General features: G+C 38.2%; 1 protein-coding gene and 1 pseudogene across 5 annotated transcripts in view; one reads left to right on the top strand and one right to left on the bottom strand.

The window, feature by feature from the left end:
* Positions 1–25,827, top strand: part of MICU3 (mitochondrial calcium uptake family member 3) — a 112,593-nt gene that overhangs the window by 11,929 nt on the left and 74,837 nt on the right. The window lies entirely within an intron of this gene.
* Positions 15,647–17,136, bottom strand: LOC123583773 (annotated as a pseudogene).

Below are 25,827 nucleotides of genomic sequence, written 5' to 3'. Positions count from 1 at the left end.
GCCCAGCAGAATTCAGAACATGGCTTAAGCCAGAGATTGGGTTGCACACTGGTCTTTAGTAGAATGGTGAAAATTGAAAATTGGAAGGTTATGAAGAAGTGAACCAGAGATGGATTATCTGAATGTCAGATAAATAAGAGCAGAAGTTACTCAGGTACCCAGGAGTGTATTATTTGATTTTAGGCTGATAGAGAAGTTCTCAAAATGTGTCCCTTTCATACTTTTGGTGGTGTGTTTTATTAAGGAAGTTCTCTTAGAATCTACAAAGATAGTGGCTTTTTTTTTTTTTTTTTTTTTAGAAATAGGCATTCTTAGGGGCGCCTGGGTGGCGCAGTCGGTTAAGCGTCCGACTTCAGCCAGGTCACGATCTCGCGGTCCGTGAGTTCGAGCCCCGCGTCGGGCTCTGGGCTGATGGCTCAGAGCCCGGAGCCTGTTTCCGATTCTGTGTCTCCCTCTCTCTCTGCCCCTCCCCTGTTCATGCTCTGTCTCTCTCTGTCCCAAAAATAAATAAACGTTGAAAAAAAAAAAAAAAAAATTTAAAAAAAAAAAAAAAAAAAAAAAAAAAAAAAAAAAAATAAAAAAAAAAAAAGAAATAGGCATTCTTAAATGTACTGTAAAATTCAAGTATCTGCAGCTGTGCCTTCTTAATTATAGGAGCGCAGAGTGGCTCCCTAGGGAGTTAGTTTAATTCCTGTGGTACTAGTACTAGGACTCAAGGTATGATGAGACAGAGGGGTCAGAGGTACCTAACCTAGAAAAATTGGTGAAGGAGGGCACTGTGGTATCCTGCTGATTCACTCATAGCACCACATCCTAATCCAAAAGCGATTGTGATCCTCATGTAATTGTCTAGCTTGGGACGATATAGAGCTTCCTCCCTTTCTTTTCCCTCACTTCCTCCCTCCACAATGATCTGCTTACTCATTTCTACTTCTGAGTGCCCTTTCCAACAGCTTTAAACTCAGGGATTAAACAGATATGGAAATAACATAGGCTGAAATAAGAGAAAACAAGGTACAGTAAAGAGCAGATGGCTTGGGATCAAGAGAAATGAGTCAAGATAATGACTTTGCCTTTACTTACCTTGACCCCCTGTATAGCAGGGTCAGCAGCTTTTAATTGCCTTTCACAGGTCTCAAAAAAGCACTTTTATTTACATTTTATTGGCCAGAATATAGTCAAAATAGTCATTTTTTTTTAGCTTATGTAACTGCAACAAAGCCTGATGAATGTTACCTTTATTTTATGTGCTATTGTGCCTAGCTAAAAATCAGAGTTCTCTTTGTAGGGAAAAAAGAGAATGAGTAATAGGTATCTATCAGTCTTTCTTAGGTGTGAAGTATATTATATTAGGAAAATGACTTTTTTTTTTGAAACTGACTTCTAAATGAAATGAAAATGCTCATAAATAATGAAATGCCCATTTAATAAAATAAATGGTTTAGACTTCTGGTTCTTGTAATACAGCATACTATAAATCTGTCATAAAAATATTTCAGGCATTCTTTTAAATACCTTACTGTACTCAGGAAATTAAGGGAAATTGCCAGGGGCAGAAATAAGGAGGAAACTAACTAGAACAGCATGAGCTGTGGCTTACGTGGGTGAGCGATGGGTTATTATTCATAGAATTATAGGGACTTGGATTTTAATGCCAACTTAAGGACAGAAACAAGACCTTGAAAAGTTGAAGCTGAGACACCTAGAGCCCTCATCAGAAGAATGGACTAGAAAAATATCATTCCTCTCATTTTGATGACAAGGAGACCTGTAGATGTCTGCCTGAACTCCACATGGAAAAAAAAAATCTGAGAATGTATAAACATAGTCCCTTACTACCTCATATGGGTTCAGAGTTAGAACTTATGTTACCCAAACAGAAAAAAAGCTGATGTCGCTGACAGAAAGAAATACAAAACTTTTTTGAAGGGAAATACCTTGAACATTAACTATATGTAATTCCTACAGAGAAGGTCTGGAAGAGGATGAACTCATAATCCAAAGGTACAATTGTATGAAGTTTTATTAAAAAAAAAAAGTTAAACTGAATGGATTCCTAGCAAAGAATAGGATAATTTGGTTGAATCTGTAATTTAAGTATTTGAGAATGATTAAAGATAGTGAAAACTCAGTATGGAAAAGAATAGGTAGATTACGATAAAGAATCAAATAGAATTTCTAGAAATGTGAAATATAGACATTGAAGGTTAGGTAGGTAAGGCAGCATATAGGACATAATTGAAGAGGCAATTAGTAATCTGGAAGATAATTTTGAAGAAACTACACAGAATATAACACACTTTTAAAGAATTGGTAAATAGTAAGGAAAATTTGAGAGACATGAAAAATAAACTGGGTCTAAAATTTGTCTCTTAAGGGGTTACAGACTGAGAGAGAGAAGCAATGTCCTAAGAGAAATAGTTAAACAGTTCTCAGAAAAGAACAAAAATGTTAATTCCCAGATTTAGAAAGCATAAACAAAGATACATCTGTATTTAGTCAGAATGTAGGAAACCTGTAAAATCAAAGATAAGAGAAACAGGACAGGTTTATACTAGGGATAGTAGTTGGCCTGATTGAAGGAAGGCTAATTTGTGGCAATGGATAGAAGCCCGAAGACAGTATAATATGTCTTCAAAATGCTGAGAGAAAGTAACTGCCATCTTAGGTTTCTATACCTAACTAAATTGTCATTTAGGAATGAGTATAAAATAAATTCATTTTTAAGGATTGAAACAGTTTACCAGTTTCAGATCATCTTTGAAAGACCTATTAAAGAGTGGATATGAGGAAGAAATTAACATAAAGGGTGAAATTCAAGAAGGAATAGTGAATAAATAAATAAATAGAACTACTCTATAATCCAGTAATTGCATTATTAGGTATGTACCCAAAGGATACAAAAATACAGATTCGAAGGGATACACACACCCTGGTGTTTGTAGCAGCATTATCAACAATACCCAGACTATGGAGAGACCCAAATACCAAATGTCCGTCAACTAATGATGAATGGATAAACGAGATGTGGTGTATATATACAATGAATATTACTCAGCCATTAAAAAGAATGAAATCCTGGGCTGCCTGGGTGGCTCAGTCCATTAAGCGCCCAACTTCAGGGTCAGATCATGATCTTGGACTTTGTCAGCACAGAGCCCGATGTGCAGCTCGAACTCACAGCTTGGAGCCTGGAGCCTACTTTGGATTCTGTGTCTCCCTCTCTCTCTGCCATTCCCCCACTTGCACTCTCTCTCTCTCTCTCTCTCTCAAAAATAAACATTAAAGGGGTGCCTGGGTGGCTCAGTCGATTAAGCGTCTGACTTCAGCTCAGGTCATGATCTCACAGTCTGTGAGTTTGAGGCCAGTTTCAGGCCCTTTGCTGACAGCTTGGAGCCTGGAGCCTGCTTCAGATTCTGTTACCTCTGTCTCTGTCCCACCCCTACCTATACCATATCTCTGTCTCAAAAATAAATAAACATTAAAAATTTTTTTTAAAAAGAATGAAATCTTGAGTTTTGCCATGACATGGATAGAACTAGAGTGTATTATGCTAAGCGAAATAAGTCACAGAAAGACAAATACCATATGATTTCACTCATGTGGAATTTAAGAAACAAAACAGAGCATATGAGAAGGGGGGCAGAGAGAAGAGAGGGAAACCACAAGAGACTCTTAATGGTAGAGAACAAACTGAGGGTTGATGGAGGGAGGTGGGTGGGGAGATGGGCTAGATGGGTGATGGGTACTGAAGAGGCACTTGTTTTGATGAGCAATGGGTGTTGTATGTAGGTCATGAATCACTGAATTCTGAAACCAATATTGCACTGTATGCTAACTAGAATTTAAGTAAAGATTTGACCAAAAAAAAATTGGTTAAAAAATGAGGTAATTCTTAAACATTGCATACTACATCAAAAATAATAATATTATATTGAAAGTAGTTAAAACAAGGTAGCTCTTAAATATTGAACAGTGATGATAAGACTTGATTAAAGGTAAAGTGTTCTATGTGGGAAACAAAAATAAACTTGGATGTCTACTTCATGTCATAATAATCCAGGTGTCCTAAATGTGATTTAAATCCAGAGTCCTAAATGTGATTAAAAAAAAAAAAAACTTCCAAGATATTGAGAGGAATATATATGAAGATAAAATTTTGACCCTAGGTGGGGAGGATTTTCAAAACAAGACAAACAGCACAATCTAGAATGGAAAATACTGCTACATTTCACTTCATTAAAACAAAAATACCTAATAATATAGAAAGAAGTCTTGGAATGGCAGAAGATATTTATAATACATAGGACTTTCAAAGAATAAGTATCCAGAATAAATAGCAATGATCTGCAGAGCAAATTTGAAAAAAGACAACACAATAGAAAAATGAACAGGGAGTCTGAACAGGCCATTCAAGAGAAAAATACTCAGAAGACCAAACACATGAGAAAACGTTCAACATCACTAATAATAGGGAAATACAATTATAACCATTATGAAGTATTTAAAAGTTTTTTCAAGTGTATTTCTTCTTGAGAGAGAAAGCGAGCACGTGAGCAGGGGAGAGGCAGAGAGAGAGGGAGAGAGCAAATCCCAAGCAGGCTCCATACTGTTAGTACAGAGCCCAAAGAGGGGCTTGAATTCATGAACTGTGAGATCATGACCTGAGCCAAAATCAAAAGTTGGATGCTTAACCGACTGAGCCACCCAGGTGCCCCTGAAGTACCATTTCTTATTAATTAGACTGATAAAAACACTGACAGTAACTTTTGGCAACAAAAATTCTCATACTCTCTTGGTAGGAATACCAATCTTTGGAAAATAGGTTAACATTATATAGTAAATTGGAGATTCACATGTCTAATAACTCAGAAATTCTATTTAGGTATAAACTCTTGAGAAACGGAAACCTGTGCACAAGGAGACATGTTTAACAGTTTTTTACATGTCCCCAACACCTCAGTTTTTAATGCCACAACAGCTACTTGAAAATGTGTTTCTCTCTACCTGCAGCACACCTCACTTTGCCCTGTCTCAAGTGAATGACCTCCATTTTTCACAGAGGAAATGATCTATCAGAAGTAAATTTGCTCATTTATCACTTCTTCACAACTAAATATGCCTTTATCTGTCCCTCACTTCTAGTTCAACAGGAATGAAGGAAACTTCTTGCGAAACTAAAGAAAGGAGTTTACAGTCCATGATTTTTCTCCAGCCATACCCAGTAGCCCAAGAGGTGGAATGATAATGTATAATTCTGTCCTTGAGTTTTGAAGTTGGGAGTCAGACAGCTTTGAGGCTAAGTTATTAGAGGGGGCCATCTCCTTGAATGTTGAAGTTCTCTCTGACATGATTTGGAGTGATGGGGAAAATCATGAGTTAGGTTTTAGAGTCCTCTTTAATAAGTGAGTAGGAATGCCTACAGGCTGCCATTGACAAGGTGGTAAATGATAGAACCAGGGCATATCTGCCTCCATCAGTATTAGTGACTCAGAACTTATTTGCCAGATATTAGTGCCTAAGTGAAGTTGGTGGCAGAGAAGAGCAGAGGGCCTTTGTCCTCTCAATGACAAAATACATAAACAAACAAACAAAAAAACAAAATTGATAGAAGACAGGCGACCAGATTCATTTAGTTCCATAAGAATGTTAAACTCGTGGGAGTATGTTTAAGGCAAAGTTTTACTGATTAAGGAAGATTCTTGAAAATGAAAATATTCCACCCTTGGCCACATAAAAACCTTGGATAGCTTCTCCTTAATTTGTAGAATATATCACATTTGTAATGTACCCTTCTCCAAAAAGAAATACTAGAATATCTAATTATAAACTTTCATTTTCTGTTTCTTGTCAAGACATTCACATCGTCTCCAAGATTTAGGATCAATTTAATAGACAGAATTGTATTCAAATATGATCTTATTAGAGTAAGCTAGTTTATACTAACAAGTAGACTTCCAGGTTTCAGTGGATTAACCCAAATAAAAGCTTATTTATTGTTTATGTAATATTTCTAGGGTTGTGTGTAGGTTGATAGAAGTCTCCTGTATGTGGCTCACCTTCATGCAGTCATTCCGAGATGTAGATTGATAGGGACTCTACCATCTTCAACAAGTGGCTTCTAAGGTTCCCCGGAGTGTCAACAAACGAGTTAACCAAAAAGGTGGTGGTAGTGGCTGTTGGTGGTGGTGGTGGAGCATAGAGAATACGCAGAGACAGTTTCACGGGCCAGGCCTGGAAGTGGCACGGGTCACTTCTAAACTGAGTCAGATGGGTCATATCTAAGTGCCAGAGATCCTGGGAAATGTACTCTAGCTGGATGCCTAGGAAGGAGGATTAATGACTTCATTAATATAATTAATATATATTTGCACGACCAATTACTTCAGACTTTTTAATTCTCATTATAGGAACTGATAACTCCTCAAGTTTAAATGGAATTTTAATTGAAAGTATGTATATTAAATATCACAATGTTATGTGTAGATTTTATGTTGTCCTCAGGTAATCTGAGTAAATTGCAGTCTGCAAAAATAAATGTCACTGCATTGATAAAACCTAAAGAGTAAAGGAGAATCTGCCTCCCTACCTCAAGCCTTACAAGTTTCCTTGTGGTAGGAGAAATTCATTGGCTTAATATCTACATCCACCACCTCTTTGAACCTGATCTGGAGCCACTTTCCAGGTGTATACTTCATAATGTGCTAGAAATTTATGAGCCTGCTATGGTTCCTGCAAAGAAACACTGCATAGTTCTCAATTTGGGGATAGCGAAGAACTTATTGTGTTCCCTTGAGCATCAGCCTTTTACTCTTTCTTCATAGGCAACTTTCTAGATGGGAATATTTAAACTTTCTCCTAGATTATGAAACTGAATCTCATATAATACTCTCTAAGTATAAAACCTTGAGAATGAAGTTAGAAACTATGTATTAATTATGCCTTTAAAAATGTTTATATCTCCGGGCACCTGGGTTGCTGTTGGTTAAACATCCGACTTCAGCTCAGGTCATGATCTCATGGTTTGTGAGTTCAAGCCCCATATCAGGCTTTGTGCTGACAGCTCAGAGCCTGGAACCTGCTTCAGATTCTTTGTCTCCCCTGTCTCTGCCTCTCTACTGCTCACACTCAAAAATAAATAAACATTTTTAAAAATTGGGTTCAGTTTTAGTGTTCTGCCACAGTCAGTCTTTGTAACAGTAACTGAGTCATTTAACCTTTCAGGGTTATCACTCTTCTTGAATGTCATAGGAATCTATGACTTCTATGAAATGTCATAGATAGAATGATTGATTTGAATTTGTAAGGCCCATTTCAGCTATATAGTTCTTTAATCTTAACATCACTCCATTCTTCTTAATATTTTGATTATTACTAGTAGTTGCTTTAATCTTGTTCCCATCTTTTAATCCTCTCTAAACTTCACTTTTTGAAGTTTTTATTTTTATTCCGTTAATTAACATGCTATATTAATGTTTCAGGTGTACATAGCAATTCAACATTCCATACATTACCTGGTGCTCATCACAGCAAAAGCACTCCTTAATCCCTATCACCAATTTCACCCGCACCCCTGCCTACCTCCCCTCTGGGAACCAGCAGTTTGTTCTCCAAAATTAAGAGTCTGTTTCTTGATTTATCTCTCTCTTTCTATTTTTTCCCTTTGCTTGTTTGTTTTGTTTATTAAATAACACATATAGGTGAAATCATGTGGTATTTTTCTTTCTCTGACTTACTTCGCTTAGCATTATACCCTCTAGCTCTGTCCATATCATTGCAAATGGCAAGATTTCATTTGGCTGAACAATATTCCATTGTATATATGTTTTAAATCCGTTTTATAAATTAAAACATTAGTTTATAAACTTTGTCCCAGATAACGCTTTTTAAGCTTTTATTCTTATTTATTCAAGGGACATTTAAGTTCTCTCCGAAAATAAAATGCCAGTGTGTTGGGAATAAACTGCCAAAACTAAGTAATATTATATAAACTTGTTAATCCTTTTCAATAATAATTTCCACAATTGAAAAATTGAATTGTTTTTAAGATTTTATACATTTAGTGCTTTTTTCTTATTCTCTTTTTGAAGTTGTTTTTGCTAAATTTAAAAGGTATGTAAATATTGTACAGTTGACCCCTGAACAATTCAGGGGTATGGGTACCAACCTCCTGTGCAGTTACAATTCCACATATAACTTTTGACTCCTTCCAAACTTAATAGCCTACTGTTTACCAGAAGCCTTACTGATAATATAAATAGTTGATTAACACATATTTTGTATGTGATATGTATTATGTGCAAATATTATAATATGCATACACTTTATTCTGACAACAAGGTAAGCTAGAGAAAAAATGTTACTAACAACATCATAAGGACCTGGGGAAGATGGTGGCGTAGGAGGACACTGGGCTCTCTGTGTCCTGCTGATCGCTTAGATTCCACCCACATCAGCCTAAATAACCCAGAAAACTACCAGAAGACTAGCAGAATGGACTCACTGGAGAAAGCGTAGACAAGAGGCCCATGGAAGACGGTAGAAAGGGCAGAGAGATAGTGCATGCTGCAAGGAATGGCAGGAGGGAGCCAGGGCGGTGGAGGGGCAGCTTACCCGGCAAGATAGAGCCCCCGAAGTCTGGCTTGCAAAAACAGAGGGGCTGGACTCTGTGAGTTCTGACAGCCAGCGGGACTTAACATCTGGAATGTTAAAAGTCAACAGCTCTGCTCTCAGATAGCGGGGAGGGCGAGAGGACACCGGGAGAGAGAGTTGTTGAGCCCCGGAAGACAGAGCTCAGCTCGGCAGGGGAATAAGGGGGCTGGTAAGCACCATTTCCCTCTCCCATACCCCAGCCGAAATCCCAAAGGGAACCAGTTCCCATCACCAAACTTGCTTGCACCGTGCAAACACCCAATGCTGTGCTTCTGTGGATCCATCCCTCCAATGGGCCTACCTCTTTCCCGGTGCTTCAGGGCCCCTCCCACAGGGGACCACCAGGGGCAAAGGGAGCTAAGCCTGCCCCTCCCGCCCCTGTGCACCTTGCGAATCTACCCTGGCTGATATGCCAAATCCCATCGAAACAACACCACAAGTCTGGCAGTGTACAAGTAGCCCAGGCATGGGCCACACCACTGCACAGTGAGTCCTGCCCCTGGGAAAAGGGAAGATAAGGTACACACCAGTCTGACTGTGGCCCCAGCAGTGGGCTGGGGGCAGACATCCAGTCTGACTGCGGCCCTGCCCACCAACACAAGTTACTCCAGACAGCACAGGGGAAGTGCCCTGCACTTTGGAGCCACCCCAGGGACTACCCAAAATGAGGAAACGGAAGAACTCTCCTCAAAAGAAACTCCAGGAAGTAGCAACAACTAATAAATCGATCAAAAACAATTTAAGCAATATAATGGAACAAGAATTTAGAATAATAGTCATAAAGTTAATCGCTGGGCTTGAAAAAAGCATAGAGGACAGCAGAGAATCTATTGCTACAGAGATCAAGGGACTAAGAAATAGTCATGAGGAGCTAAAAAATGCTATAAATGAGGTGCAAAATAAAATGGAGGCAGCCATAGCACAGGTTGAAGAAACAGGAGAGAATAGGTGAATTAGATGATAAAATTATGGAAAAAGAGGAAGGTGAGAGAAAGAGAGATAAAAAAATCCAGGAGTATTAGGGGAGAATTAGAGAACTAAGTGATGCAATCAAATGGAACAATATCCGTATCATAGGAATTACAGAGGAAGAAGAAGTGAGAGAAAGGGGCTGAAGGTGTACTTGAACAAATCATAGCTGAGAAGTTCCCTGATCTGGAGGAGGAAACAAGCATTGAAATCCAGGAGGCACACAGAACTCCCTTCAGAGGTAACTTGAGTCGATCTTCTGCACGACATATCATAGTGAAACTGGCAAAATACAAGGATAAAGAGAGAATTCTGAAAGCAGCTAGGGATAAACAGGCTCTAACTTACAAAGGGAGACACATAAGAGTAGTGGCAGACCTATCTACTGAAACTTGGCAAGCCAGAAAGGAACTGCAGGAAATCTTCAATGTGATGAACAGAAAAAAATATGCAGCCGAGAATCCTTTATCCAGCAAGTCTGTCATTCAGAATAGAAGCAGAAATAAAGTTTTTCCCAAACAAACAAAAACTGAAGGAATTCATCACCACTAAACCAGCCCTACAAGAGATCCTAAGGGGGATTCTGTGAGTGAAATGTTGCAAGGACCACAAAATACCAGAGACATCACTACAAGAATGAAACCTACAGACATCACAATGACTCTAAACCCATATCTTTCCATAATAACACTGAATATAAATGGACTAAATGCTCCAACCAAAAGACATAGGGTATCAGAATGGATAAAAAACAAGACCCATCTATTTGCTGTCTACAAGAGACTCATTTTAGACCTGAGGACACCTTCAGATTGAAAGTGAGGGGATGGAGAACTATCTATCATGCTATTGGAAGTCAAAAGAAAGCTGGAGTAGCCATACTTGTATCAGACAAACTAGACTTTACATGGGCATTATATAATAATTAAGGGTCTATCCATCTGGAAGAGCTAACAATTATAAATGTCTATGCACCGAATACAGGAGTCCCCAAATATATAAAACAATCACAAACATAGGCAACCTTATTGATAAGAATCTGGTAATTGCAGGGGACTTTAATACCCCTCTTACAACAATGGATAGATCATCTAGACACAGGATCAATAAAGAAACAAGGGCCCTGAATGATAACATTGGATCAGATGGATTTGACATATATATAGAACTCTGCATCCCATAGCAACAGAATATACTTTCTTCTCGAGTGCACGTTCAGTATTCTCCAAGATAGATCACATACTGCGTCACACAACAGCCCTTAATAAGTATAAAAGAGATCATACCATGCACACTTTCAGACCACAACTCTATGAAACTTGAAATCAACCACAGGAGAAAGTCTGAAAAACCTCCAAAAGCATGGAGATTAAAGAACACCCTACTAAAGAATGAATGGGTCAACCAGGCAATTAGAGAAGAAATGTAAAAATATATGAAAACAAATGAAAATGTAAATCTAACAATCCAAACGCTTTGGGATGCAGCAAAGGCAGACCTGAGAGGAAAATACATTGCAATCCAGGCCTATCTCAAGAAACAAAAATCCCAAATCAAAAATCTAACAGCACACCTAAAGGAAATAGAAGGAGAACAGCAGATACCCCAAACCCAGCAGAAGAAAAGAAATAATAAAGATCAGAGCAGAAATAAACAATATAGAATCTAAAAAAACTGTAGAGCAGATCAATGAAACCAAGAGTTGGTTTTTTGAAAAAAATGAACATAATTGATAAACCTCTAGCCAGGCTTCTCAAAAAGAAAAGGGAGATGACCCAAATAGATAAAATCATGAATGAAAATGGAATTATTACAACCAATCCCTCAGAAATACAAGCAGTAATTGGAATACTATGAAAAACTATATGCCAACAAACTGGACAACCTGGAAGAAACAGACAAATTCCAAGCACCCACACACTTCCAAAACTCAAACAGGAAGAAATAGAAAACTTGAACAGACCCATAACCGGCAAAGAAATTGAATAAGTTATCAAAAATCTCCCAACAAATAAGAGTCCAGGACCAGATGGCTTCCCAGGTGAATTCTACCAACATTTAAAGCAGAGATAATACCTATCCTTCTCAAGCTATTCCAAAAAACAGAAAGGGAAGGAAAACTTCCAGACTCATTCTGTGAAGCCAGCATTACTTTGATTCCCAAACCAGACAGAGACCCAGCAAAAAAAAAAAAAAAAAAAAAAAAAAAACAGAACTACAGGTCAATATCCCTGATGAATATGGATGCAAAAATTCTCAGTAAAATACTAGCAAATCGAATTCAACAGCATATAAAATGAATTATTCACCATGATGAAGTGGAATTCATTCCTGGGCTGCAGGGCTGGTTCAACATTCACAAATCAATCAATGTGATACATCACATTAATAAAAGAAAAGAACCGTATGATCCTGTCAATTGATGCAGAAAAAGCATTTCACAAAATTCAGCATACTTTCTTAATAAAAACGCTTGAGAAAGTCGGGATAAAAGGAACATACTTAAACATCATAAAAGCCATTTATGAAAAGCCAACAGCTAATATCATCCTCAGTTGGGAAAAACTGAGAGCTTTCCCCCTGAGATCAGGGACACGACAGGGATGTCCACTCTCACCGCTGTGGTTTAACATAGTGTTGGAAGTTCTAGCATCAGCAATCAGGCAACAAAAGGAAATCAAAGGCATCCAAATTGGCAAAGATGAAGTCAAGCTTTCACTTTTTGCAGGTGACATGATACTATACATGGAAAATCCGATAGACTCCACCAAAAGTCTGCTAGAACTGATACATGAATTCAACAAAGTTGTAGGGTAGAAAATCAATGTATGGAAATCAGTTGCATTCTTATACACTAACAATGAAGCAACAGAAAGACAAATAAAGAAACTGATCCCATTCACAATTGCACCAAGAAGCATAAAATACCTAGGAATAAATCTAACCAAAGACGTAAAAGATCTGTATCCCGAAAACTATAGAAAGCTTATGAAGGTAATTGAAGAAGATGTAAAGAAATGGAAAGACATTCCCTGCTCATGGATTGGAAGAATAAATATTGTCAAAATGTCAATACTACCCAAAGCAATCTACACATTCAATGCAATCCCAATCAAAATTGCACCAGCATTGTTCTTGAAGCTAGAGCAAGTAATCCTAAAATTTGTATGGAACCACAAAAGACCCCGAATAGCCAAAGGAATTTTGAAGAAGAAGACCAAAGCAGGAGGCATCACAATCCCAGATTTTAGCCTCAACTACAAAGCTGTAATCGTCAAGATAGCATGGTATTGGCACAAAAACAGACACATAGACCAATGGAATAGAATAGAGACTCCAGAATTCGACCCACAAAAGTATGGCCAACTAATCTTTGACAAAGCAGGAAAGAATATCCAATGGAAAAAAGTCTCATTAACAAGTGGTACTGGGAGAACTAGACAGCAACATGCAGAAGAATTTGAAACTAGACCACTTTCTTACACCATTCACAAAAATAAACTCAAAATGGACAAAGAACCTGAATATGAGACAGGAAACCATCAAAACCCTAGAGGAGAAGCAGGAAAAAACCTCTCTGACCTCAGCCACAGCAGTTTCTTACTTGACACATCTCCAAAGGCAAGGGAATTAAAAGCAAAAATGAACTATTGGGACCTCATCAAGATAAAAAGCTTCTGCACTACAAAGGAAACAACAAAACTAAAAGGCACCCAATGGAATGGGAAAAGATATTTGCCAATGACGTATCAGACAAAGGGCTAGTATCCAAAATCTATAAAGAACTCACCAAAAACTCCACACCCGAAAAACAAATAATCCAGTGAAGAAATGGGCAGAAAACATGAATAGACATCCAGGTGGCCAACAGATTCATGAAAAGGTGCTCAACGTCACCCCTCATTAGGGAAATAGAAATCAAAACCACACTGAGATACCACCTCATGCAGGTCAGAGTGGCTAAAATGAACAAATCAGGAGACTATAGATGCTGGAGAGGATTTGGAGAAACGGGAACCCTCTTGCACTGCTGGTGGGAATGCAAACTGCTGCAGCCACTCTGCAAAACAGTGTGGAGGTTCCTCAGAAAATTAAAAATAGACCTACCCTATGACCCAGCAATTGCACTGCTAGGAATTTACCCAAGGGATACAGGAGTGCTGATGCATAGGGGCACTTGTACCCAAATGTTTATGGCAGCACTTTCAACAATAGCCAGATTATGAAAAGAGCCTAAATGTCCATCAACTGATGAATGGATAGAGAAATTGTGGTTTATGTACACAATGGAATACTACTTGGCAATGAGAAAGAATGAAATATGGCCTTTCGTAGCAACATGGATGGAACTAGAGATTGTTACACTAAGTGAAATAAGTCATACAGAGAAAGACAGATACCATATGTTTTCTCTCTTATCTGGATCCTGAGAAACTTAACAGAAGACCATGGGGGAGGGGAAGGGAAGAAAAAAAAGTTAGGGAGGGAGGCAAACCATAAGAGACTCTTAAAAACTGAGAATAAACTGAGGGTTGATGGGCGGTGGGAGAGAAGGGAAGGTGGGTGATGGGCATTGAGGAAGGCACCTGTTGGGATGAGCAGTGGGTGTTGTATGGAGACCAATTTGACAATAAACTTCATACTAAAAAAAAGAAGATCATAAGGCAGAGAAAATACATTTACAGCGCTATTTCAGAAAAAAAAAAAATCTGTGTATTGATGATCCTGTGTTCAGGTGTGAACTGTATATCCCCCCACTCAGAATTAATAATTGTTAACATTTTGATATTTTTTTTCTAGTTTTCTTTCAGAGATAACTACCGTCTATGTGTGCTATCTTTTTTAATAGCAATATTGAGGAACATTGGCCTCTAATAGAGTTTCTCTTCACTTTTTTTTTTAAATAAACCTATAGTTTTAAGACAAAAACTGACAATGTGGTAGGAAGTTTACATTTAAACAAAGTTTTCAAGGAAGCCTAACACATGCCTAGAAAGATTTTATAATGGATTTTTAGATGCAGGACTAGACTGTGTCAAGAACTAATGGATCTCATGATTGAAGACAGCTTTTCAGGTATCAGGTAATTCTTAGGATTAGAAAAAGTCTTGTTTTGTGTTCTAAAGTGAACCACTGTGCCATTGTGAATGTTTAATGTCCTGAGACCAGGGCTTTTGAAATCATTCAACTTTTAAAGTGCTTCTGTGAACTTGTGCTGTCAGTGCTGCGACCAGTTGCTTTAGGGTTCAAAATTCAAGTAACAGAGAGGCTCCAAGACTCTTCCATTCTGAGAGCATGGGCCTTTCTTTCTCTACTTTCCCACTTTCTATACCACTTCTTTCCCTCCCCAAGTGCCTTGGCCAGTGGCTCAGATGTACAAGCTGCTATTTATAACTTTATAATTGAAAAAGAAGCGTGTTGTCAACATCAAGAGTTAGCACTGCTAAGACAGAACAGTGGGCCTGTATGTGCTCCGATAGAAGACTTTCCCTCCTCAACCCGTTTCCATCCCACAAGTGGCAGCTGGTGATTTATTAACTCACTTAGTTCTTTCCTGGGAATAGCATTAAGCTCAGGCAAGGAGCACCTTGGGTGATAAGTTTCAGGCATTTTAAATAGTTTCTTATAGTCCTCATTTAGATCACTGGTGACATTTTTTTTTTTAAGCTAAAATATTCTGGACGTAGAACAAAATCATCATTAAGTTGTTCTTTCCGTTGTTACAGCATTTTCCCAGTCAGGCCCCAAATTGTAATGAAAATGATCCTACCTATCTCCCTTCATACTCCATCCCTTGTACCCACAAATTACATACCAGTGTTTACCAAAAACTACACTACACACACGCTACACTGTAAAAATGCAGCGTTAGCACTTTGGGGAAGCAGGCTGTGGGGTGTGGAGATGGTCTTTGAAGATCTGCAGTATCTTTTGCTGTCCCACACACCCATTCTGCAGGTTTTGTCCTTCCTGGAAGGCCTTCTGCTTTTCTCAGCAAAACCCAGAATGAGCTGCCTTCCACTACTTCTCCCCCTTCCCCTCCACTGGGATGGGTGTGCAAACTACATGGCGTGGACGGGCTTTACTTGGGCTGCTGTAGAGCACAGCACACTGTGCTGACTCTTCAAAGGACATCCTCTCAAGCCACTCCTGTGTTGTCAAGGCAAGTAGAACTCCCTCCTCCCCGCTTGAAGCCTGCAGTCAGGTATGACAGGGGCCGGTACTCGGGAGAGTGCATTCTTGTCACCTCTTTGTCACCATCCTCTGAAAGGCAGGAATGCCACATCAGCCTTTCCTCAGAGAAGGGTATGACCCCCTCCCCCCTGCTGTGGGCACTTGACATTGGCTTCCTTGGTGGGGACCAGGTCGTCCTCGTCAGATTTTTTCCATTTCATCAGGAACGTGAGTTCTCCGCTGGAGTCTGTAGCTCCAGTAATCTGCTCCATCCAGCTCCAAACCACTGGCAAAGTCCCATGGCTTTTCTGACTCTTCTTTCTTCTTCTTTGGTTTGTTCTCTCCCTTATTTTCAGAGCCAGAGTCAATTTTGTGCTTGCCTTCCTCTGATTTATCTGTCCCATGTACTGTTTTCTGTGACTAGAAACTGGGCATTGAGGTCAGGGCAGTCCGGGTTGTCTTCTGGCTCCCATGTGTTGTCCTCCTCTCAGGACCCCTTGCACTTCAGGAGTATCCCCTTTGCCTTTTCCACTCCGTGTTTGGGAACCTTTTACACCCACGAATTCTTCCCCCTCTTCTAGCACCTCCTCCACTTTCTTCTTAATTGGTTTCTTCCCCACAGTGCCCGCCAGCTTTCTGGTCTAAAGGGTGATGCTGCTCAGAGCTGTGCCCAAGAGCATGAGAGGAACCTTTGCCACACTGGTGGTGTGTCAGGCCGGTGGGGAAAGTGGCCTCCAGAAAAGAAACAAATCTCTTCACTTTTTAAAGCTTGTTTTTGTCTTAGCAATAGAAACAAAGGTCAATACAACATGATGGTTGAGATGTAGTCTTAGGAGTCAGAATACCTAGATTTGAATCTCAAGTCTTTCACTGCAGAACCTTGCCAAAGCTAATTAAATTCACATGCGTATGCCTCACTTTCCTCATCTGTAAAGTAGGGATAGTAATAGTACCTACATTACAGAATTATTAAGAGAGCTTAAAATGGTCAGGCACATAGGAAGATCTTGCTATGTGTTAACTTTTTCTTTTTCTTTCTTTTTTTTTTTTTAATGTAATTAGATAGGGATTTTGTGTGTGGATAGCAGCACGGTTACTACGTCAGGTAACCTTCAAATCTACCCTTCATTGCCCTGCTTGTAATGCTGGTGTTGGAACTTGCCAACATTTCTTTTTTGCCAGTAGAGCTTGCAGCAGGGAACTGTAGGAGAAGTGGTTTCTTTCTCGGACACTGGCGTACCTCTCTTCTTCTTGTTCCTGGGGCACCACCGTGAAACACCCAGTGACACTCATCTTCAAGCTGTTCTGTGCCAGGGGCCAGTCAGAAGATGGAAACCACATGGTAATTTGAATGCATAATGTTCAATATGAAGAATTATTAACTATTTACGATAGGAAATCTACTGAGAAGGAATCAAAATTCAAAAGAATATTCTAGGGCCAAGAGAGAGAACCTAAGGAAAAAACAAACTTGGAAGGGCAGCTGCCTCCCCAGGTTGGGATTTAGGCCTCGTGAGAAAAAGTGTGTTCACAGCAAGAGCTTTTCCGCAGTGGCTGGGCTGAGGCTGGCAGACAGGGAAATACCAGCTAGAACTGGCAACCTGGAAGTCACCTGCTGGTGTGCCCTCGGGCCAGTGTTGGCAGACAGGGAACCATGTGGTGGAATGTGCTTGCAGGAGATCTCCCACTGGGATGCAAGTAGGCCAAAGCTGGTTGGTGGGCAGGGAACTTGAAATTGTGACTGGTAAGCGCGGAACCCCTCCACAGGGATCTAGGTAGGCCAAAGACTCTAGGACTGATCTTACTTAATGTTCGCTTGTTTGTTTGACAGAGAGGGTTCCTCCCAACTCAGATCTCTCAGTATTCGAGTTCCTCCAGAATAAAATGCCAGCTTGAGGGAAATGACCTGCCAGAACATTTTTAAGACCTGTATAAGTGAGTAGAGAAAAACGGCCGATGAGTCACTCTGTGGTTGGTGTTCTGGACTGAATGTTTGTGTCCCCCTGAAATGTATATGTTAAAACTCTAGCCCCTCGTGTGGCTGTATTTGGAAATAGCATCTCTAAGAAAGTCATAAGGTTAAATGAGGTCATAAGGGTAGGCTCCTGGTCTGATAGGATAAGTGTCCTTATAAGAAGAGACACAAAGAGAGGGAGCTCACTCACACTTTCTGAGTGTGCCCACACACCGAGGACAGACCACGTGAGGATACCGGAAGAAGGTGACCATCTGCCATCCAGAAAGACTTCTCGCCAGAAACTTTCTGTGCTGGCACCTCAATCTTGGACTTCTAGCTTCCAAAACTACGGGAAAATGAATTTCTGTTTAAGCCATCCAGTCTGTGGTATTTTGTTATGGCAGCCTGAGCTAACTAATACAACTGGGTAAGTTCAAGGTGATTCATTTAGGGTAAAATAGTACAGACTATTAATGGTGTGTTATGTTCATTTCTTTGACTTGCAACCTAGAAAAACTGTCTTAGAGTCATGTAGCCAGGCCTAGAAGACAGTGGCTTAGTGCACAGCTAGAGATTTTGTCATTAAGGGTCAGCCATCGCTCTTAGGAAATAAATGAAATACCTACCACATACCGTATAATCTAGATGTTTGGAACTGAGCCAGAAAAACAGAGAGAAAGGTGCTAGAGTATGAGGCAGATGGGAGCCTCAAGGAAATACCAGGCCATCGGAATAGTTTTATCATCTTGAACATATTTAGAAACTTCCAACTTACAGTGCCACAGAGGCACTTGACACGGCAAACTTTACTCATGGAGCTGAGCTGCCCTAAGACTATTTCTGGACCCTGCTGATTAACAGAGGATTCTCGATGAACTGTTTCTGTTGGCCAGGGGAGAAGGAATTGTTCTCATGTAGTTTTCATTTGTCTTTGTAATTTGTGGAGCTAGCGTTTATTTGTCCATTTGACAGTTGAAAATGCTAAGGTTCAGAGAGCTTATTTTTCCCAAGATTACCTAACTGGGAAGTGGTGAACATAGGCCTGAAGGAGTACAAAACAATGCACTTTTATTCCAGTGTGCCAAGCTGTCTAGAGTAGAAAGAAGAACACTGGATTTGGTCCTAGACTCGGTTGCTATCTCTATGCTTGAGGAAGGTTTCTCTAAACAAAGCTAGTAACTCTTGTCTAAAATTGGGCTAATAATATATGTGCTGTTTGCTTTTTAAAAAACAATACTCCATTCCACAACTTTTTCTAAAGTCTGTGTGTATGTGTATTTCTTTAAAGCGTGAATTTTGTTTCTCTTTTTTTACCCGTTCTTTCTTAACTTGGTTTATTTCACCCACTTATGTGTCCTCTGAATCTTACTATAGTGCCACCTCTTTTTTTCCCCTTTTTTGAGAGAGAGAGGGAGGGAGGGATGGAGGGAGAGCAGAAACGGGAGAAGGGCAGAGGGGAAGTGAGAGAATCTTTTTTTTTTTTTAATTTTTTTAAGTGTTTAATTTTGAAAGAGAGAGGGAGCATGAGCAGGGGAAGGGGAGAGAGAGAGACAGAAAGACAGACACAGAATCTGAAGAAGGATCCAGGCTCTGAGCTATCAGCACAGAGCCCAGTACAGAGCTTGAACTCACGAACCTCAAGAACATGACCTGAGCTGAAGTGGGATGCTTAACCGACTGAGCCAGCCAGGTGCCCTGAGAGAGAGAGAATTTTAAGCAGGCTCCATGCTCATCGCGGACCCTAACGTGGGGCTCTGTCCCCACAACCCAGGAATCATGACCTGAGCCAAAATCAAAAGTTGGTCACTCAACTGACTGAGCCATCCAGGCACCCCAGTGTACTATCACCTCTTAATCTACCATATCCTTTTTTAATAGCTATAGACTACTCCATTATTTAACTGTTATCTCACTCATGGAAATTTTGATTGTTTCTATTTTTTCAATATCAGAAACATTGCTACAGTGAATATCAGGTTTCTACGTAGACACACATGTTAAATTGCTAGGTCCATCGCTACTAAATTTGAATAGCAACTATTGAATTGTTCTTCAAAATGGTTGCATCCAAATATACTTCATCCCGATCGTCATGAACTTCTAGTGTCCCCTTTACTTAATATTATCAAATTTGATTGTTTCTAATTCGAGTGTGAAAAATGATTTGTCATGATTGTTACAAATTACATTTCTAAAAAAAAAGTTCCATTTCTGTGATTACTGGTGACATAGAGAATTTTTTTGTTTATAGTTTCCTGGGAATTGCCTTCTAATATCTTCACCAATTTATATTTTTTATAGACTTCTAGGACATGGCAAAATTTAAATCCTGTTCCTACTTTATAGGTCATAAATGTTTTCTCTCATCTCAGGCCTTTAAAATATATTTACAGACCTATAAACTTAAACACATATATCATTTTCTTCGTAACACATATGTGACCATACTGTCCCTATTGTTCTTGCCTTTTAGACCGATATTATATTAAGAGATTATTATTATATCAATAAATCATAGATCTCTGATTCTTATATTTAGGTGCTATTCCAAACTATGGATATAATGTAATTTATGTTTAATATTGTTTATTTCATTTTCAGTGCTTTTTAAAAATCAGATTTGACAGGGGTTTATTTTATTGGTCTTTTCAAATAATACTTTTTAAAATTAAATTTATTTACTGTTTTATTGTTTTACTTCTGCTTTTATCTTTAGTAATTATTCCCTTCTGTTTTCTTCAAATTTATCTTAATTTATTTTTTGGCTTATTGTATTGAGTACATAGCTTATTTACTTTAAATTCTTATTTTAAATTCTTATTTTAAATACATTTAAGGTTATTAATTTTCCCCTGTCAGTAATGGCTTTGACCAAATTACACAGATTGTTAATTGTAAATCCCTAAGTGTCATTTATTTTCAAAAAGCTTGTAATCTCAGTTTTAATTTCTTTTTTAACCGAAGAATTGCCCAATTGTGTAATAGTATATCTTAAATTTCCCAAAGTGGTCTTTTTTATGTTGGTTTTTTTGCTAATAACTTTTAGCATTTTTCCATATGAGGGAAGGAATAAAACTTGAATGATTTTTAAAATAACATATATCCAACTTTCAAAAATACAGTACATAGATAATATAATGCATAGCTATAGATGCACTGACAGCTTAAAAAATAAACTGTTAGCATGTATACCTCTGTCATAATTCTCTCTTCCCCAAAGAGATAACCACTGTTCTAAACTTGATTTTTATCATTCTTGTGCAAGTTTTCATAATATTATTATAAGTGAATGTACCCTTGAATAATATATACTGATTTTATAGTATCTCTTTCTAGTTTGTATTTTTACTTAATATTATCTTTAAAAACCTTATCTGTATTGATACAGGTATTCCTGGTAAATTTATTTTTCCTATTCTCTAATACTCTATGAATATTTCATTGAGCCTATATAACTTCCACATTTTTATCTTATTGATATTTTTATGAAGAATAATATATGGTCAGTTTATATATTTTGTTTATTAAAAACAAATAAACATCTTATTTGTTTTGTTACACAAATTTTTTTCTTACATGGTTTCGCCATTTGACCTATCCATTTCTAGTAGAGATTTGTTGACATCTCAGCCATGATTGTGAATTGGTCAAATTGCATTTTTCTAACCGGTTTTCCATTATAGAATTTTAAACTATTTTGCCTTATGCGTGTAATAGCTTCTTGGTGAATTTTTCTTTGCCCCATTTAATGCTTTTGGCCCTTAATTTTGTGCATTTTCAAGAATTCTTGGCAATGTTTAATTCTGGCTCTTGTAAGGAACATTTATATGACTTCTTAAAAATACAATGTGAGGGGCGCCTGGGTGGCGCAGTCGGTTGGGCGTCCGACTTCAGCCAGGTCACGATCTCGCGGTCCGTGAGTTTGAGCCCCGCGACGGGCTCTGGGCTGATGGCTCAGAGCCTGGAGCCTGTTTCCGATTCTGTGTCTCCCTCTCTCTCTGCCCCTCCCCCGTTCATGCTCTGTCTCTCTCTGTCCCAAAAATGAATAAACGTTGAAAAAAAAAAAATACAATGTGAGAGTTGCTCTTTTTTTTTTTTTTTTTTTTTTTTTTACTGTTTATTTATTTTTGAGAGAGACAGAGACAGAGTATGAGCAGGGGTGGGACGGAGAGAGAGGGAGACACAGAATCTGAAGCAGGCTCCAGGCTCTGAGCTGTCAGCGCAGAACCCGACGTGGGCCTTGAACTCATGAACCATGAGATGGTGACCTGAGCTGAAGTTGGATGCTTAACTGACTAAGACACCCAGGTGCCCCAAGAGTTGCTCTTTTTTAATGAGAGTTTAACTCACCTATATTCATTGACATATTTGCATCTGTTTTTGCTGTATTACATGAGCATGTATAATTTTTTTCTCTTATGCCCTGACATTCTATTAGTCCTTTTTTTTTTTTATTCTTTTCTCTCACTCTAGTGACTTGAAAATTATACATCCTAATTCTAGTCTTCAAGTGGTTACACATGCTTTTTGTTTTGTTTATTCATTTTTGAGAGAGAGAGACAGAGGTAACAGGAAAGGGGCAGAGAGAGAGGGAGAGAAAGAGAATACCAAACAGGCTTCACATTTTCAGCACAGAGCCCGATGTGGGGCTCGAACTCACAAACTGTGAGATCATGACAGGAGTCAAAATCAAGAATCAGATGCTTAACTGACTAAGCCATCCAGGTGCCCTGGTTACAGATACATTTAACAGAAATTTTTAATTTATATATCTGAAATTTGAGGATAAATCCATATCAGAAAATTTCCCATTCCACAAAAGACAAATTATTGAACATATTTTACTGTATTGCCTTCCCAACAGCACAGTTTTGAAGTCAATTACATTGTTAATACCAGCTGATTATTGAGTTTTTAATATTATGTTTTAATTTTTAAAGGAATAATTATTTAACAATTATAATAAGTTTTATAACCACATTCATCCATTCATTTATTTAGCAAATATTGGAAAACCTGCTACAGGCCAGAGACTCTTGTAGGCTTTGGAGAGGCAGGAGTTTACCACTGTAAACAAATTCCTGCCTTTGTGGAATTTATATTAATGTGGAAGGGTACACGTAAAAATTTTGGATTTGTTAGTGTATTTATAATATGTAAAAACTAGATGAGGTCATCAAGGGGGTAATCACAGATTTTAAAAAGAGATGAGGTCCAAGGACTTTGCAGAGAAGCTCCAAGAAGGAACTGCCAGAGGAGTAAAAGGAAAATCAGGAGAGTGGTATCTTGGAAACTGAGACAATTATTTCAAGGAAAAAAGAGATATCAACTGTGTCAGATGCTGTAAGATGAGAACTGAGAATTGGCCTTTGGATTTAGCAACAAAGAGGTCATTGATGCCCTTGGTAAACAGTTTTAGTGGAGTGGTAGAGGGGAGGACCTGCTGAAGGAGAGAAGTCAGAGACAGGAAATGAATGCAGGAGAGAAGGTGGGGAAGAAGGGAAGGGTAGCTAAATGGAGAAGTGGGACAGGAAGCCTGCTAAGACAGAGGAATACCAACATGTGTATGCTGGAGGGAAGTACCCAGTAGTAGAAAAATAGTGAGTTAGGTAGGCAGGGCAAGGGAGGTATTGCTGGAGCAAAGGCCTGGAATAGACCAAAAGAGACGCGATGTACGCAGTAAACCACGACGCATATGGCCTCGTTAGAGACGTGCCTTACTTACATCATCCTCCTATCAATCGTCCTCAAAATACTGAGACAATATTTGTGAAAGTGCTTTGTAAACTTGTGAAGAACCTTAAAATGTACGCTACTATAACTACACGTAGAGACTTTAGAGTAAGTGGTCAGTTGCTTTTTTTTTTTTTTTTTTAATTTTATAACTTTGTTTGTTTGATCTCGGCCCAGGAAATACTATTGGCTGGTCTTCAGCTGTGTGTACTTCCACATGGACACACGTACCTAGCATCAAAACATTTCACCTAGAGTATTTTGGGATTTTCCCACACTGGGAATTTGATACTTAACCTTTCGACCACCCAACAAGCAAAGAAAATATTACCCCTTTTATCTTCTTAGAAGCTTTTAAATGAGCCTCAAGCCATTTGAGAAAGCCAAGTGTAGTACTTCCATGAACATCTTTTTAGCCAGAATAAAAATAGATGTGAATAAAATTTCATGATTCTTATCCTAAAAAATATAAAATAAAAGTCTAAATTTAAAAGAGCTTTGCTGTTTGATGTTTTATGAAAATGTTAGTACAATTGCCAGTATCAGGTGCGACCTAATAACAAATACTCAGCCTTCTACATGAAATCAAATAAATGCTTAATCATTCTTTATTTTTAAAAATTAGTATTGATTTGATTTAACATCAAACAGTTTTTTTAAAGAAACTAATAAGGATGAGTAATCAAAATAATTTTGGTTAATACAAATGGTTTTTATTTTTCCTTCCATTTTTCATTCTCATGGCTCTGTTTCTCACTGCTAAAAGGTAATACATTATACAGTGTTTAGATAATTGATATAATTGTTTCAAGTTACCTCTTTAGGATATTATCAGCTTGTAGGCATCAGTTTCTCTAATTGTCAAGTAGTGAATCCTTTATCTGGCATTTAATCTTGCCTCCCTGGGAAAATCAGACGTTACCACAGGGTAAATTTTCAAATTGCTGACCTGAAGTAACATGAGACTGTGCCTTGGCAGTGAACCTTCCCTTTCTGTTATTCATTGGAAGGATAATGATGTACTCTGTTGCCTGCAGGCCCTTGTTTCACTACCTTAAGAAGTAACATCTAAGTACTAGTTGCAGAGGTCTGAGTTTGGAAATTCCAAAGAAGATAATTGCATTGACACAATATTTTTATTTCTTTTGGAAAGATGAGGTAATTAAAAAATGTAACTTTTATCATTTCTACCACTTCTTAATCCACTCATCTTGCCCATGTCAACATGACTCAGACATTCCACAAAGTTACCTAAAAGTGATCATTATTTGGTTTTATGAATACATTATGTATTTCATTTTATAGGTGTGTTTGAAATTTTTATTTCCGTGTAGACTCTCCCATTTTTATAAGTAGGAAAACTGAGATTAAAATGTAGCTCACAATTTTTCAGTAAGACCAAAAAGACAAAGCTTTCTAGAGCTAGAAAAATAATTCCCTGAATGTTTTTAGCAAACTTGAAAAGAATATTTAGCAATTCCCATAAAATAATTTCCTAGGAGGTATAAAATATAATTTCCTAGGAGGAATAAAATGAAAAGGCGAATTTAAATTCTTTTACCTTCAGGTATCTCTGATTTCATTTTTCTGCTCTGTGGCTTTGCACTTACAAATAAGGTAGCTTGTGTGGCCAACTCTGAGGTCCGTGCTTGGGTAGTTTTCAGTAGCAGTTTTACAAGATCTTTTTGACACAAAAAATTCAATTATCTTCACAAAATTTGCCATATCTAAAACTTGTGCAGTGATGCCTTCCCTTAAACTTAAAATATCTATATTTTCCTTGTCCCGCATGAAGCCAAGAAATCGTAATTGTATTAGGTTTAATACAGTTAATATTTGTCAAAGTCACATATGCTGTAGTTTCATTATTTTGAAGTTTGATGATACTTTATTTTCAGAGTGAATTTTACTATATTAATGAAAGAAAGTTGTTAGAATTTAAAACGTGTATGTGTGTGGGGGGGTTTTCAGGCATTTTTTTTTCTGTTGCTTAGACTTTCGATTTAGAGTTTTTTATTTTGATACTTTGATATTTTGAGTATATTTTATATTTAGGTTTTTTATTTTGATATTTTGAGTATAGCGATCTGTTACCAAATTTAGTTTAGGAATAACTCAGTTTTAGAATTGCAGAGCAAAAATTTGAAGACCTTTATATTTTTCCCTGTAGATCATTCAGTTCAGATTTTGTAAAGTAAACTGTAGGACAGTAATTACATTTTGGCCTCCCATAGATGATGCGGGGAGATGTGTTGAGGGGGAGCACAAAGCATCTGTTTACACTCAGCAGCTCCCACCATCGAGCATGGAGGATCAGACCCGGTGTTTTCTTAACCTCACTT

Source organism: Leopardus geoffroyi, chromosome B1 (genome assembly GCF_018350155.1).
Source record: "Leopardus geoffroyi isolate Oge1 chromosome B1, O.geoffroyi_Oge1_pat1.0, whole genome shotgun sequence".
Taxonomy (NCBI): domain Eukaryota; kingdom Metazoa; phylum Chordata; class Mammalia; order Carnivora; family Felidae; genus Leopardus; species Leopardus geoffroyi.
The sequence above is the reverse complement of the archived record's forward strand: the minus strand, read 5'-3'. Positions and strand labels throughout refer to the sequence as shown.